Source organism: Nomascus leucogenys, chromosome 2 (assembly GCF_006542625.1).
Source record: "Nomascus leucogenys isolate Asia chromosome 2, Asia_NLE_v1, whole genome shotgun sequence".
In the NCBI taxonomy this organism is placed as follows: Eukaryota; Metazoa; Chordata; class Mammalia; order Primates; family Hylobatidae; genus Nomascus; species Nomascus leucogenys.
In genome coordinates this window covers 84,108,569-84,123,914 of record NC_044382.1, presented here as the reverse complement: position 1 = coordinate 84,123,914, position 15,346 = coordinate 84,108,569, and the positions used below count along the sequence as shown (strand labels likewise).

Here is a 15,346-nt window from a genome sequence, read left to right as displayed (position 1 = left end):
AATGACGTCAACTCGGGAGGCGGAGCTTACAGTGAGCTGAGATGGCACCACTGCACTCCAGCCTGGGCGACAGAGCGAGACACTGTCTCAGAAAAAAGAAAGAAAAAAAGTGATACTGCTTAACATAAGTTATGAAATTTATAAAATGATAATGAAAATGAACACACAAGCTGAAACGGTTAGCATAAAACACTCAATTAAATGTAAAGCAAGCAGGTTAGATTATGTTTTCTGACTCAGAATTATTGCTATACCTATACATGCCAAAATATTTTGGTTTTTGCTGTAAAGTGTATGCAGTAAAGCCTAAGATATTTGCTATCTGAAACCCACTAGAAGAAAACTTCCCCTAACCCTGAAGCTAGAGGTTAACCCATTGAGTGCATTCATATCACAAATCTACCAAGGGTAGTCATTAAGAACAGGTGGTTTGTAAAATAAATAATCTTATATTTTTACATTGAATGAATACTCTAAGGTATTTTCTTAATCCACTTCCTTGTCCTTATACAGTTATTCACTTTCTCAAGAAGGGATGATATTTAAAAGATTTTAAAATATATTCATAAATAAAGTCTCCTTCCTAGGAGTTCAACTCCACATTTCCCTATTTAGCTAACTTCAGGGAAGTCACCAGGAAATAAGTAGTTTGGCTTATAGCACAGGTCTTGGGAGTCTGGGGAATATACCTTTGAATCCTTTCAGTTCTTTGCCACTTACTGACTTTGTGACCCTTGAATAAGTTATCATGCACTGGGATTAATTTTAAGTGAGATGCCAGGTACATAATAAATGTTCAAGAAACAGTAGTGGTTATCTGTAATACTATATATACACTCCACTTTATTCCCAATAATTCACTTTAGAAAGTACAAACTACCTTCTCTCTGTCTTTCATCTAATTAGGACATGCATGTTCTTTCTGTAATTAACTGGTACTTTAAAATCAGACTTATCTCCAGCCAGCGTTTAGGATGAGATAAACTAAGCATTGCCAAAGTAGTCTAGGCAAGGCTTGATGATGCTAGACCACTAGAATCCATAGAGTGGATGGCTGGCTCTGCCACTCAGCAGCTATGGCCAAATCTCATATTCCACCAATGGGCACAACCACATGGACCTTCCAGGGTTGCTTAAAATAGTAGTCTCTAGGCATTTCGTGTTGTATAATCTATCAATAAAAATATTTAGAATACACATCTCCCCATCTGGGTGTAGCACTTACGTTGTTCTACTGCACTAATATAGTATGCATATTATAAAACATGGATGAAAATGAGATAAAAGCATTAAAAGAATTGTAGTATCTCAGTAATTTTTAATTTTATTAAATTATTAACATTATTTTAAAAATTAAATAGAGATTGGGTCTCACTGTGTTACCCAGGCTGGTCTCGAACTCCTGGGCTCAAGCGACCCTCCCATCTTGGCCTCCCAATGCGCTGGGATTACAGGTGTGAGCCACCATGCCCAGCCGATAATTTTTTAAGTTTCTGTTCTCATTTCTTAGTCCTAGTGGATTGTCCCAAAACTCACTTTGGAGACCGTTGGTTTAGAGGATTGAGTGAAATATTGCTCATGAAATGTGTTATAAGCTGTAAAGTGCTATTTAAGTGGTACATAATAATAATTTAGGTCGAGTGCAGTGGCTCACGCCTGTAATCCCAGCACTTTGGGAGGCCTAGGCAGGTGGGTCACCTGAGGTCAGGAGTTCGAGACCAGCCTGGCCAACATGGTAAAACCCCATCTCTATTAAGAATACAAAAAATTAGCTAGGCATGGTAGCGGGCGCCTATAATCCTAGCTACTTGGGAGGCTGAAGCAGGAGAATCTCTTGAACCTGGGAGGCGGAGATTGCAGTGAGCCAAGATCATGCCACTGCACTCCAGCCTGGGTGACAGACTAAGCCTCCCAGACTCCGTCTCAAAAAAAAAAAAAGATTCAAATATGACATTAAAATGTTACATAATAATGGCCCACCATAATAATGTCTACTATATTCCAGACACTTATTATTGTTATTCCCATTTTACAGATAAGGAAAGAAAGACACAGAGAGATCAAGGTCACAAAGCTAGTAAGTTGCAAGGCCAGGATTAGGCCCATGGTCTGTCAGACTCCGAAGCCAGAGCTCTAAAAATCTCTCAGGGATCAGAGTCTTGTACAATATCATTGGAGAATCAAGGCAGAGGTACCTGAAGGATGGATTGTAATGCTCCTTCTCACCCAGGCGCAAAGCCCAAGTCTTCCACAGTCCACAGAGTCTCACTTAATGGATGGTGGTTCTGTTTAGTGTCCTTCCCAGGAATTGTCTTCACGCCAGTAACAATCCATCTGACAGCAAAAGATATCCTCTACCGGCTGCAAGCATCCAAGGCCAAGTGCATTGTGGCCAGTGAGGAGGTGGTCCCAGTAGTGGAGTCCATTGCACTGGAGTGTCCTGACCTTAAGACCAAACTCCTGGTGTCTCCACAAAGCTGGAACGGGTGGCTCAGTTTCCAGGAGTTATTTCAGTGAATATTTTTCCCAGCCAATCTACGCTGCCAGCAACAACACAAATTATAGCTACATTTTGGAATATCTTTGCCTCCAAGGACTCAGGAACACTGTGAGTTGATCTGGGCTCCTACTCGGAAAAGAATTACCTAATAACCAGATTTAAGGGCACAAGGAATGGATGTAGCTCTGCCTCCATCCTCCTGCTTCCCAGTGGTCTATAATGAGTATCCTGCATGATTTGGCTCTTGCTTAAATCTGAACCAACCACGTATCCCACCACTCTTCCTTTTCTTCCTCAAACATGCCCCATCTCACGGCCTTTGCACCTGCTGTTTCTTCTGCCTGGAGTGCTCTTCCTATTCCTTTTCATGAGTGGTTCCTTCTTGTCAAATTTTGGCTCAAATATTTTATCCTAAGTGAACCTCTCCCTGACCACATTACCCCAGCCTCCCAAGTAGCTGGGATTACAGGCATGAGCCACCACACCTGGCCCTGTTTTTGTAAATAAAGTTTTACTGGAATGCATCCACGCTCATTTATTTACATGTTGTCTATGTAACAACAGCAGAGTGGAGTAGTTACAACAGAAACCTAGGCCCACAAAGCCTAAGATATTTGCTATCTGGCCCTTTACAGAAAAAGTTTGCCAACTCCTGCCCTCCAAGTTCTAAGAAAGCAGAGACTTTGGTTGATCTTCCTATCCTCAGTTCCTAACACATAGATAGTGCTTAATATTTACTGAATGAATGAGCAAAAGAGATCATAACTACAGTTTTCTTCATATGTAAAATGAGGATAATTATACCGTACATATCTCTTGTTGTTTTGAGGATAAATTAAATGAATATGTGAGAAAGTGTTTCCTAAGATGTTAAAAAAGAGTAAAATATTAATGGTATTATTCTTCGAAGAGGTGTTGAGTAGCTTATGTTTAAAAAAAATTATTCCAGGCCTGATACAGTGGCTCACTCCTGTAATCCCAGCACTTTGGGAGGCTGAGGTGGGTGGATCACCTGAGGTCAGGAGTTTGAGACCAGCCTGGCCAACATGGTGAAAACCTGTCTCTAATAAAAAATATAATAATAATAATACAAAAATTAGCCAGGCGTGGTGGTAGGCACCTGTAATCAGAGCTACTTGGGAGGCTGAGGCAGGAGAATCTCTTGAACCTGGGCAGCGGAGGTTTCAGTAAGCTGAGACTGCACCATTGCACTCCAGCCCAGGCGACAGAGTGAGACTCTGTCTCAAAAAAAAAATAATAATAATACCAGAGAAGTTTATAGAAAGAGATGACATGTAAACCCTGCTGAATAATAGTTTTCTTTGTTAGAATAAAATTTTCTCCCACTATAAATATTTGGTATATATATACCAAATACTACTTGTCCAATCCCAAAATTCTTTCCCAAGGGCCACATCAGTGAATATTGCTTGTGTCTTTTATAAGCTGTGTAACCTTGGATAAGTAACATTTGCTGAAACTCTGTATCTTATCCATAAAATGGAGATAATGATAGTATCTACCTCATGGGGTTGTAGAAGAATCAAATGTGATAAAACATGAAATTCTTAGCTTAATGCCTGGCATAGAGTAATCGCTCCAGAAATATTACAGTAATTATAACTGCAATCATTATTATAATTTTCAAGTTAACAAAGTCATTCAACAGTAGTGATTCCTAAGGTAGTGGTATTTATATTATTTGAATATACATCTCCATTAGTAAAATGCTTTTTAACATACCCCCTATACATGTATTTATTTATTTATAAATTATATACATGTACTTTTGTGCATTATACGAATACCAAAAATAAAAATTTTAGAGGATGAGTAAAAAAATACAATGGTGACACTGCACTCCAGTCTGGGTGACAGAATGGAACCCTGTCTAGAAAACACAAAACATATAATTTTCAATTCTTGTTTCTTCTCTATCCCAGTTGCCTTGCACACTTCCTGAGCAGCAAGCACTTCCACTTCAGAGACTCCTGTCCTAAACAACTTTGCAATATTCTGTAGAGCCCTCAAGAAACCTTAAAGGAGCCACAAAATTTACAAAAGATAAAGGACTTTAAACTCATGTGGATCTCAAATTGACACGTGCGTATTTTGGGGGTAGTTTTCAAGATGGAAAAAATCCTCATTTCAAACTTTGAAGTGCCATAACTCCAAAAAGGGCATGGATTGTTTCTCTAAAAACTAGGGAAGGGAAAGCTGTCTCATTGCCAACAGTTGTCTAGTTTTTCAGAATACTACACACGGCAATAATGTGGGCTAATTTTACACTGTTAGAGTTGATCTTCTATTCAAGGAGTTCATTTTAAGGCTTCTCACCCTCCTTCTGACTCTCAAGTGTAGAAGTTCATGAACACTTTCCAGAATATTCATAATGGATGAGGGAAAAGGTCAAAATTATAAGCCAGAATTATGTTTCTCTTTTTCTGTCCTAGTACAGAAGACCCTGTCCAGGACTCTGGATTCTGATCTTGAGGGGGTCAAGATGGTGCTCCAGGTTCAGGAACAGCAAGAGCAAAGATATGGAGGCAAAAAAAAAAAAAAAACACCCTAAGGTGTGCAAGGAATAGACTACACACAGTTTGGGGTAGCTAGAGAACAAAATATGGAGATAGAGTGAAGGCTGGAAGAGCAAACAGAGGCCAGATTATGGAAGATCTCATATGCCATGGTAAATCTTAAACTGACCCTGTAAACAAGGGATGCCATTGGCGGGTTTTAAGAAGGGAAGTTCCAGGCCCAGGTTTGGATTAAATTAAATTAAATAGATTTATCTGGCAGCTATGTAGAGGATTAGTGTGAGGAGGACCAAACTGGAATCAGACCATCTTGGAGCCTAATCTAGGAAAGAGATGACGAAAATCTAAACCTGAGCTCTGACGAATAGGATTGAGGGAAAGCAGCAAACTAAAGAACTAGCAGGACTTAGAAAGTATTGGATGTGGAAGATGAAGGAAGAAAGAGTGAAGGTTGATCTGCTTTTTGACTTAGGTGATCGGTGGGTGGATACCATCGGTTGGAGAAAGAGAGAGACAGTCGATGTTAAGATAATAAGTTTAGAGTTGGACATACAAGATCGAAGGTTCTGTGAACATTCAAATATCTAGCAGGTGGTGGATATATGAGTCTCAGGAACAAGAGGCAAAGATACAAATCTGAAAGTCATTAGTATATACTTAGCTCTGAAAACCTGGAAAGACATAACTCAGAACTCAGGTATTCAAGGAAAGGAAGACAAGTTGGATAATGGAATCACTGCTTGTCACTCACCGATTGTGATGTCTTTTCTTTTAGATAGACAGACAGATGGATAGATAAAAGATAGATAAATAGATAGGTAGATAGATAGATGGATAGATGAAAGGTAAGTAGGTAAACAGATAGACAGATAGATGCCTTCTACCAAAATATTTCCATACTGGATTGAGAAGTGTTTAAATATGAGGGGTCTCCCTGCAAGGTGTCAGATTCTGTGAAGAAATCCCCCTCTCTCTAGCCCAACACATACCAATTTGACTCTATATTTGAATTGAAAAGAAAATCAATATAGCTGAATGAATGATCTTTTTCTATTTTAAGGGGAGGAAGGAAGTTACCAAGAAAACCATGTTAATATTTTCTGAAACTATTTTTAAATAATCTTCACTATTCAACAGGCATGGTAGCTCACATCTGTAATCCCAGCACTTTTGGATCCTGGGGTGGGTGGATCACCTGAGGTCAGGAGTTTGAGAGCAGCCTGGCCAACATGGTGAAACTCCATCTCCACTAAAAATACAAAAATTAGCCATGTGTGGTGGCACATGCCTGTAGTTCCAGCTACTCAGGCGGATTAGCGAGGAGGATCAGTTGAACCTGGGACGTGGATGTTGCAGTGAACCAAGATTACACCACTGCACTCCAGCGTGGGTGACAGAGTGAGACTCCATCTCAAAACAAAACAAAACAAAACAAAACAAAACTCCTCACTATTTTTACAGTTTCAATGACAATCTCACTCATTCATCATCAAGATGAATTAAAACAGCATCCTTAACCCTGTTCCCTTCAACCAGAGAAATTAAGAATATGATACACCAGTTTCAAAAATCCTTAGATATTGTATCAGTTACCCCTCACTGAGTAAGAAACCATCCCAGCACTTAGTGGTGTAAACAGTAGTATTTTATTTGCTCATGATTCCATGGGTCAGAAATTCACACAGGGCTCAGCAGGGGCAGCTGGTTTCTGCTCCACATCAGCCTGACTGGGGCTCGAGTATACAAGGCAGGTTCACCCTCAAGTCAGGCTGGCTGCCAGCTGAAGCACCTTGGTTTTCCTGTACATGGCCTCTCTCTCCAGCAGGACAGTCTAAACATCTTTATATGGTGGCTAAGTTACCCCCCAGGGAAAGTGAAAACTATGAACCTTCTTGAGGCCGAGGCTGAGAAGTTCCAGAACTTGTGCCACAGTGCATTAATCAAAGCAAGTCATGAAACCACCCCAGATTCAAAGAGAGAGGACATACGCTTTGCCCTCCAATGAAGCAATGGCATACAGGGGTGGTTTGTTACTCAGTGATGGGTAACTGATAACAACATCTAAGAATTTTTGTACAGGGATTGTTGGCAGAAAGGCTGAGGCAGGACTGGCTTGTCTGTCATAACATAAAAGAGTCTTGGAAGATGTCCGGGGTCCAGGGTCTAAAACCCCTCGTGGCCTTTGGAACACCAAGCTCTGTGCCAAAGGGTGGAAGACTGCCCTGCCACACCACAAATCTAAGCCTATGGCATAAAACTCCTCGTGGCTTGGATGGAACCAAGGGTTCAGGGCATAAAACCCCTTGTGGCCCCTGGAATGTGCACAGACTTGTTGGTTGCTCTCCCAGGCTCATAAACTTGCTCTCCATTATTGCAAGCAGCAGAGCATATTCTATATGTGTCAAAGAAAATGCTAAACTGTTACAGCTACGCTTGATGCACTGCTACATTTCTACTCCCACGTCCTCACGCCCTCACCTGTTTACCCTCATGTCCTCACCACCTGCTTCTTTGTTTGATCACCAATAAATAGTGTGAGCTCCCAGAGCTCGGGGCCTTCGCAGCCTGCATACCAGCGTTGGCCCCCTGGACCCACCTTATGTACTCTTAACCTGTCTTTTCTCATTCCTTTGACTCCGCCGGACTTCATAGCCCCCACGGCCTGGTATTGGGTCTGATCACCCCAACAGGGATAAAAGGAATCATGGAGCTATCTTTGTAGACAATCTTACACAGAGATTGTTATCAGTTAGAATGTCTTTGGATTTAGTAACCCAAATACAAGTGACTAAAACAATACAAACAAGTTTATTATCTGACAAATGAAAATACATAGGTAGGTGGACTGAAAGTTGGTGAATTCAGTGGTTCAATGAAATTAACATGGACCCAGATTTATTCATCTTCCTAACGTGCTACCATTGGTATGAACCCAACATAGCTATGGTAGCTCCAGACATCCTGTACGTGCACAAAACTCAAAGGCCATAAAACAGGATTGGGCAGGGGAAGAAGGCTGCATCTCTTCCTCATGACTCATTTTAGAACAAAGAAATATTTCCCATTAAAGCCTTGTATCCCATTGTCCATACCGCATCATGTGCCTAATCTTAAACCACAGGAATGACTGTGACTTGCTTAGATTAATCAAGCTCCCCCAGGAGCTATACAGGACAGTCTTACCAGAAGCACTTAATTGCCTGGAACCTGAACAAAATCAGTTTTATGAGTGCAAGGAAGAGGAATGGGACAGCTATTTGATAAGCAACTCATTCTGTCTGCTACAGATGTCGAAGATATTGAACAAAAATTATTTATAAGTGTGATTCAAATATCAAAAGGTGCCAGCTGAAGCACCTTGGTTTTCCTGCACATGGCCTGTCTCTCCATCAGGACAGTCTAAATGTCTTTTAATAATAAAAGATGTCCTTTAAATAATAAAAACTCCTGAAATATTAACAGCAATTTACAAAGATTCCATGCTGATTTTTAAAAACTCATAGATTTTTCTAAAAAGCACTTGGAAAAAAATCTTACAATAAATAAAATGCATGTCCTTTTGTTATTAATATTGAAAGTTATCTTGGCTATTTATTTAGTCTATAGGGAGATGAAGTTTAAAAAAAGAAGAAGAAGAGGAAGGAAGAAGGAAGAAGGAGGAGGAAGAGGAGGAGAAGGAGAAGGAGAAGGGGAAGAAGGAGAAGGAGAAAAAGAGAAGGAGAAGAAGAAGAAAGAAGAAAGAAGAAAGAAGAAGAGGAAGAGGAAGAGGAGGAAGAAGAAGAAGAAGAAGAAGAAGAAGAAGAAGAAGAAGAAGAAGAAGAAGAAGAAGAGGAAGAGAAGAAGAAGAAGAAGAAGAAGAAGAAGAAGAAAGAAGAAGAAGAAGAAGAAGAAGAAAGAAGAAGAAGAAGAAGAAGAAGAAGAAGAAGAAGAAGAAGAAGAAGAAGAAGAAGAAGAAGAAGAAGAAGAAGAAGAAGAAGAAGAAGGAGGAGGAGGAAGAAGAAGAACTGGACTGTTAAATTTCAGCAGGGACTGATCTTCCAAGTCCCTCAAGGAGAAGGAAAAGGAGAAGAAGGAGAAGGAGAAGGAGAAGGAGAAGAAGAAGAAGAAAAGGAGAAGGAGAAGGAGAACTGTAAAATTTTAGCAGAGACTGATCTTCCAAGCTCCTCTAAGATTTCTTGAGAATCCCTCTCAGGAAAGCTTTGGATTAGGTTCAGTTCTGTTAACTATCTTCTGGTAACAAGAGGGCATAAGTAGCTGAGCAGAAGAAATATCAGAGTTAAACTGACCATCTTACACCACCATCTTGGGGTCCATCCATATTTTGCAGATCTGCCTCTGAAGAGCACAGATGTGTGGAAACAGGAAGTCAAGAACCAGTGGCCATTTATTTCACCAGTGGGACAACAGGCTCTCCTAAGATGGCCCAGCACTCTCAGAGCAGCTTCGGCATTGGGTTCACCGTCTGTGGAAGGTAGGGAAGAAAACTCTGGTTTTGGTGAACTCCCCCAAGAGCTGCAAATATGTGTATCCAACTAATCGATACTTCTCCTTGAATTGCTATAAGATATTGTCAATTAATTGCTACCAAACAGAACTTGTGCTGGCCCTGCCCAACCTAGCTTAGTAAATGACACCATCTAACCAGCTGATCAAGCAAGAACTTAAGAATCGACCTTAATTCAGTCCCTTAACAACATGTCTGGCTTCCTTTAATCATTGCTAGGTAAATTTACCTATCCAGAAAGGCCTTCCTAAAAGAGAGGCTATCCTAAGTTGTCACGTTACCCTATTTTATTTTCCTAATAGCATTTACACTATTTAAAATAATGATATACTTAATTCACTTTATTGTATATGTATTCACTGTCACCCTAAAATAAGAGCAGAGATCTGGTCTCTTGCTCACTGCTGTAGAACAGTGCCTAGCACATTTTTACTTAACAAGTATTTGTTGCATCAATGGACAAATTCAAAAAATCATGCCAAACCCAGCCTCCCACTCTACTCTCAGACAACCTAGGATTCTGAAAAGGCCCTTAAGAAGAGTAGAGGTAGAATCTGTCAACTTGCCTGGGGCTTCTTTTTACCCTTCTCTGTAGCCCTTAAGGTTTGGGGGCAAGGTCACTCCTGAAAGATACCAGTTTGTTTTTAATTTTTGTTTGTTTATTTTTGGTCTGTTTTGTGGCTTCTTCATATCATTTAGATATTGGCTGGATATCTAAGTCCTCAGATAGCATATTGAATGTGTCTGACACAGGCTGGGTCAAGGCCGCCTTTGGCAGTATATTTTCTTCCTGGCTTTATGGAGCCTGTGTTTTCATGCATCAGATGGCGCAATTTGACACTGACACCTTCCTAGATGTAAGTCATGTCCTCCGGCTAGATAGATCTTTAGAGCTCTTCTTGTCTCCCATAAAATCACAAAGAAATGATACCTCAGAATACCAGGCTTCTTGGGCTTCTGGAAATCATTTCTTTATAAGAAGCAAAGTCTCCAAAGCCTTGGCTTTTGAAACGTATTTAACAGAGTGGGGAGGGGCGGGGGGAACAACTGCAACACTCTCAGGCAGGAAATCCAGACTTCTGCTTCAAATAGTTCAGGATTTGCTAGTGTCGCTAAAACTCTAGCTACTTAATAATCTGGTTCTAAATAACAGATTAGGAGTCTCAAATCTAAACAAATACTTCATTTCTAATTCAGTGAAACCAAGATAATAGCTGATAAACCACAACTCTTGTGCAGAGCACAGATTAAAGGTGGGGGCAACTTTGCCCAGAGCAGTTCCTCTTATTCTTCCCCAAGTTGTTAATTGTCAGAACCTAATACTCTTCTGGAAATCAGACATGCATGCCCTGCCTTCTCAACCAGGGACAGCTAGATTGAGATATCAGATAATTCTAATTTCTTTAGCCTTTAGAAAAATATGATTCAGGCCAATTATTTTCAACCATGACAAATCAATTAAGTTTAAGAAAATACATATTATTACATACAAACTACCTGACACGATGGTTTAAGGCAGCAGTACCCTAGCCTTTTTGGCGCTAGGGACTGGTTTCATGGAAGACCATTTTTCCATGGACAAGGGGGAGAGGGAGGGATTCGAGCTCATTACATTTATTGTGTGCTTTATTTCTATTACTATTAAATTGTAATATATAATGTAATAATTATACAACTTACCATAATGTAGAATCAGTGAAAGCCCTGAGTTTGTTTTCCTGCAACTGGACAGTCCCATCTGGGGGTAATGGGAGATAGTGACAGACTATCAGGCATTAGAGTCTCATAAGGAGCCTGCAACCTAGATCCCTCGCACGTACAGTTCACAATAGGGTACCCACTCCTATAAGAATCTAATGCCCCCACTGACCTGACAGGAGGCGGAGCTCAGGCGATAATGCAAGTGATGGAGAGTGGCTGTAAATACAAATGAAGCTTTGCACACTAGCCTTGCCACTCACCTCCGGCTGTGCAGTCCACCTCTTAACAGGCCATGGACAGGAATCGGTCTGTGGCCTGGGTGTTGGGGATCCCTAGTTTAAGGGCCTTAACATAAATGTAGGCTAACATAAGAACTGAGATCTCTACATCAGGTTTACAAATTGCCCTAAAGTTGGTAAGTTAACTTTGCAATTTCAAAACCTACATTTGTAAAATAAGAAGATTTTTATTTTACAAAGACCATGTGTGTATTTTAAGTGCTATAAAAGCCTTTATAGATGTATACTATTCTTAGATATATACATTACACTTTATAAAAACAATTAGAATCCATGGAGCAGATACACATGGTAGAAATGCTGACTTACAGATCAAACGTTTTTCTTTATCTATCACAATCCAGATAGCCCAGACATCCATTTTGAGCCTTCCCACAAATGCTTAAGTTTAATACAAATTGCCAATAAGTTGTTCTATTTAGTGCAAAGAAAATAATATGGGTACTATAGACAGCTGTCAAGAAAGTGGCGAAAGAGTAATTAAAAAGGGCTCAGGTGTTGGTGTACAATGTGTTTGCAGCTTTCATGACGAGGTCTTTGGAGTAGAACCCTGTGAGGAAAGGTATAACTGTAAGTGCGAGGCTGCCGATCATAAGGGAGGAGGAAGTGAGGGGCGAGTCTTGAATAATCCTATTTTTCAGATGTCTTGTTCATCATTGAGGCTATGAATAGTATAGCTTTAAAAAAGGCATGAGTGCAGATGTGAATAAATGCTAGGTGTGGTTGATTAATGCCAATTGTGACTATTATAAATTCTAGTTGACTTGAGGTGGAGAATGCTACGATTTTTTTTGATATCGTTTTGTGTTAGGGTGCAGATTGCTGTAAATAGGGTAGTAATAGCCCTGAGACATAATGTAAGGGTTTAGATTGATAAATTATTTTTTATTAAAGAGTGGAAGAGGATGAGTAGAAAAACTCCTGCTACAACTATAGTGCTGGAGCGGAGTAGGGCTGAGACTGGGGTTGCACCTTCTATGACGGAGGGAAGTCAGGGGTGGAGGCTGAATTGGGCTAACTTTCCTACTGCCTCTAAGAGAAGGCTAACCAGTGGGAGGGAGTTGGGGGTAGGATTTAGAATAAATATTTGTTGAAATTCTCGTGTTGGAGGACAGGAGGAATCATGCCATAGCTAGAATAAAGCCAGTATCACTGATACGATTGTACAGGACTGCTTGAGGGTTGCTGCATTAGTATCTGCTCGGCTGTATCGTCAGCCGATTAGTAGGAAAGATATAATTCCTACACCCTCTCATCCAATGAAGAGCCGAAAGAGGTTGTTGGCAGTAACCAGAGTTAGTATTGTGATAAGGAAAATAAGTAAATATTTGAAAAAGTGATTAATGTTACGGTCTGAGTTTATACGTCATATTGAGAATTTTATAATAGATCAGGTAACAAATAGTGCTACTGGGATAAATATTGTAGAAAAGTAGTCTCGTTTAAAGCTTAGTGAGGGTTTAAGGTTCTGGATCCTCATTCAATGTCAGTTTGAGACAATGACTTCTTGGTCTGTACACATAAATGTTGTGGGGATAAGGCTGATGATAAAGGCACATGCAAGACATGATTTTACATAATTGGAGTATGAGCCTTTTTTAAATGTGCTGGTTAAGGTAACAATAATTGGTAAGATTAAGGGGACTAGGGCTGTTGTGATAGTGGAAGAATACATGTTTGTTACTTTTATTTGGAGTTGCAACAATGTTTTTGGTTCCTAAGACCAACTGATGACTCTTATCCTTTAAAAGTTGAGAAAGCCATGTTGTTAAACATGGGGGCATGAGTTAGCAGTTCTAGCACACTTTTAAGGGACATAGTGGAACTTCTCCAGAAGGAGGAGCTCTAAAACATTAGTATTTCTCTAGATTTAAGATGTCTCGGCCATTATCTTACGGAAGAATAATGAGCCCGGCAAATGTTTAAAAATTAAGAAAAAACCTAAAAAATGCTGATTTCTGCATTTACTCAGCTTACTCAAAAAACTGATATATTTTATAGAAATAGAACTGGAAAGGTTCCAGTAGTTTAACTTATACATCCATAGTCAATACTATACATGAATACATGGGCAAGAGGTTACAAGATTCCACCATGAAAGGTAACTTGCAGCCCTGAGGAAGAATAAACCAGTTCATACTTTGGGTTGTTCTCAAATTCACTTGCTGAATTCAATTGTGTAGGTTTGTTACTGTACTATTAATATATATACATTCCTTCCAGCAATTGGAAATTCCCAACAGACATACAGTCACTAGCGACAAGTAATAAATATTTGTTTTCTTTTATTATTATTATTATAATACTTAAAGTTTTAGGGTACATGTGCACAATGTGCAGGTTTGTTACATATGGATGCATGTGCCATGTTGGTGTGCTGCACCCATTAACTCATCATTTAGCATTAGGTATATCTCCTAATGCTATCCCTCCCCCAACCCCACAACAGGTCCCGGTGTGTGATGTTCCCCTTCCTGTGTCCATGTGTTCTCATTGTTCAATTCCCACCTATGAGGGAGAACATGCGGTGTTTGGTTTTTTGTCCTTGTGATAGTTTGCTCAGAATGATGGTTTCCAGCTTCATCCATGTCCCTACAAAGGACATGAACTCATCATTTTTTATGGCTGCATAGTATTCCATGGTATATATGTGCCACATTTTCTTAATCCAGTCTATCATTGTTGGACATTTAGGTTGGGTCCAAGTCTTTGCTATTGTGAATAGTGCCACAATAAACATATGTGTGCATGTGTCTTTACAGCAGCATGATTTATAATCCTTTGGATATATACCCAGTAATGGGATGGCTGGGTCAAATGGTATTTCTAGTTCTAGATCCCTGAGGAATCGCCACACCGACTTCCACAATGGTTGAACTAGTTTACAGTCCCACCAACAGTGTAAAAGTGTTCCTATTTCTCCACATCCTCTCCAGCACCTGTTTTTTCCTGACTTTTTAATGATTGCCATTCTAACTGGTGTGAGATGGTATCTCATTGTGGTTTTGATTTGCATTTCTCTGATGGCCAGTGATGATGAGCATTTTTTCATGTGTTTTTTGGCTGCATAAATGTCTTCTTTTGAGAAGTGTCTGTTCATATCCTTCGCCTGCTTTTTGATGGGGTTGTTTTTTTCTTGTAAATTTGTTGGAGTTCATTGTAGATTCGGGATATTAGCCCTTTGTCAGATGAGTAGGTTTTTTGTCCTTGCAATAGTTGTAGATCAGATAGTTGTAGATATTCATCCCTGGGATGCAAGCCTGGTTCAACGTACGAAAATCAATAAACGTAATCCAGCATATAAACAGAACCAAAGACAAAAATCACATGATTATCTCAATAGATGCAGAAAAGGCCTTTGACAAAATTCAACAGCCCTTCATGCTAAAAACTCTCTATAAATTAGGTATTGATGGGACATATCTCAAAATAATAAGAGCTATCAGTGACAAACCCACAGCCAATATCATACTGAATGGACAAAAACTGGAAGCATTCCCTTTGAAAACTGGCACAAGACAGGGATGCCCTCTCTCACCACTCCTATTCAACATAGTGTTGGAAGTTCTGGCCGGGGCAATCAGGCCGGAGAAGGAAATAAAGGGCATTCGACTAGGAAAAGAGGAAGTCAAATTGTCCCTGTTTGCAGATGACATGATTGTGTATCTAGAAAACCCCATCATCTCAGCCCAAAATATCCTTAAGCTGATAAGCAACTTCAGCAAAGTCTCAGGATACAAAATCAATGTGCAAAAATCGCAAGCATTCTTATACACCAATAACAGACAAACAGACAGCCAAATCA

The 15,346-nt window shown here is 39.9% G+C and overlaps 1 pseudogene; it reads left to right on the top strand.

Annotated features, from left to right (window-relative positions):
* Positions 1-2,202: 2,202 nt before the first annotated feature.
* Positions 2,203-15,346, top strand: part of LOC101176554 — a 22,752-nt pseudogene continuing 9,608 nt past the window's right edge.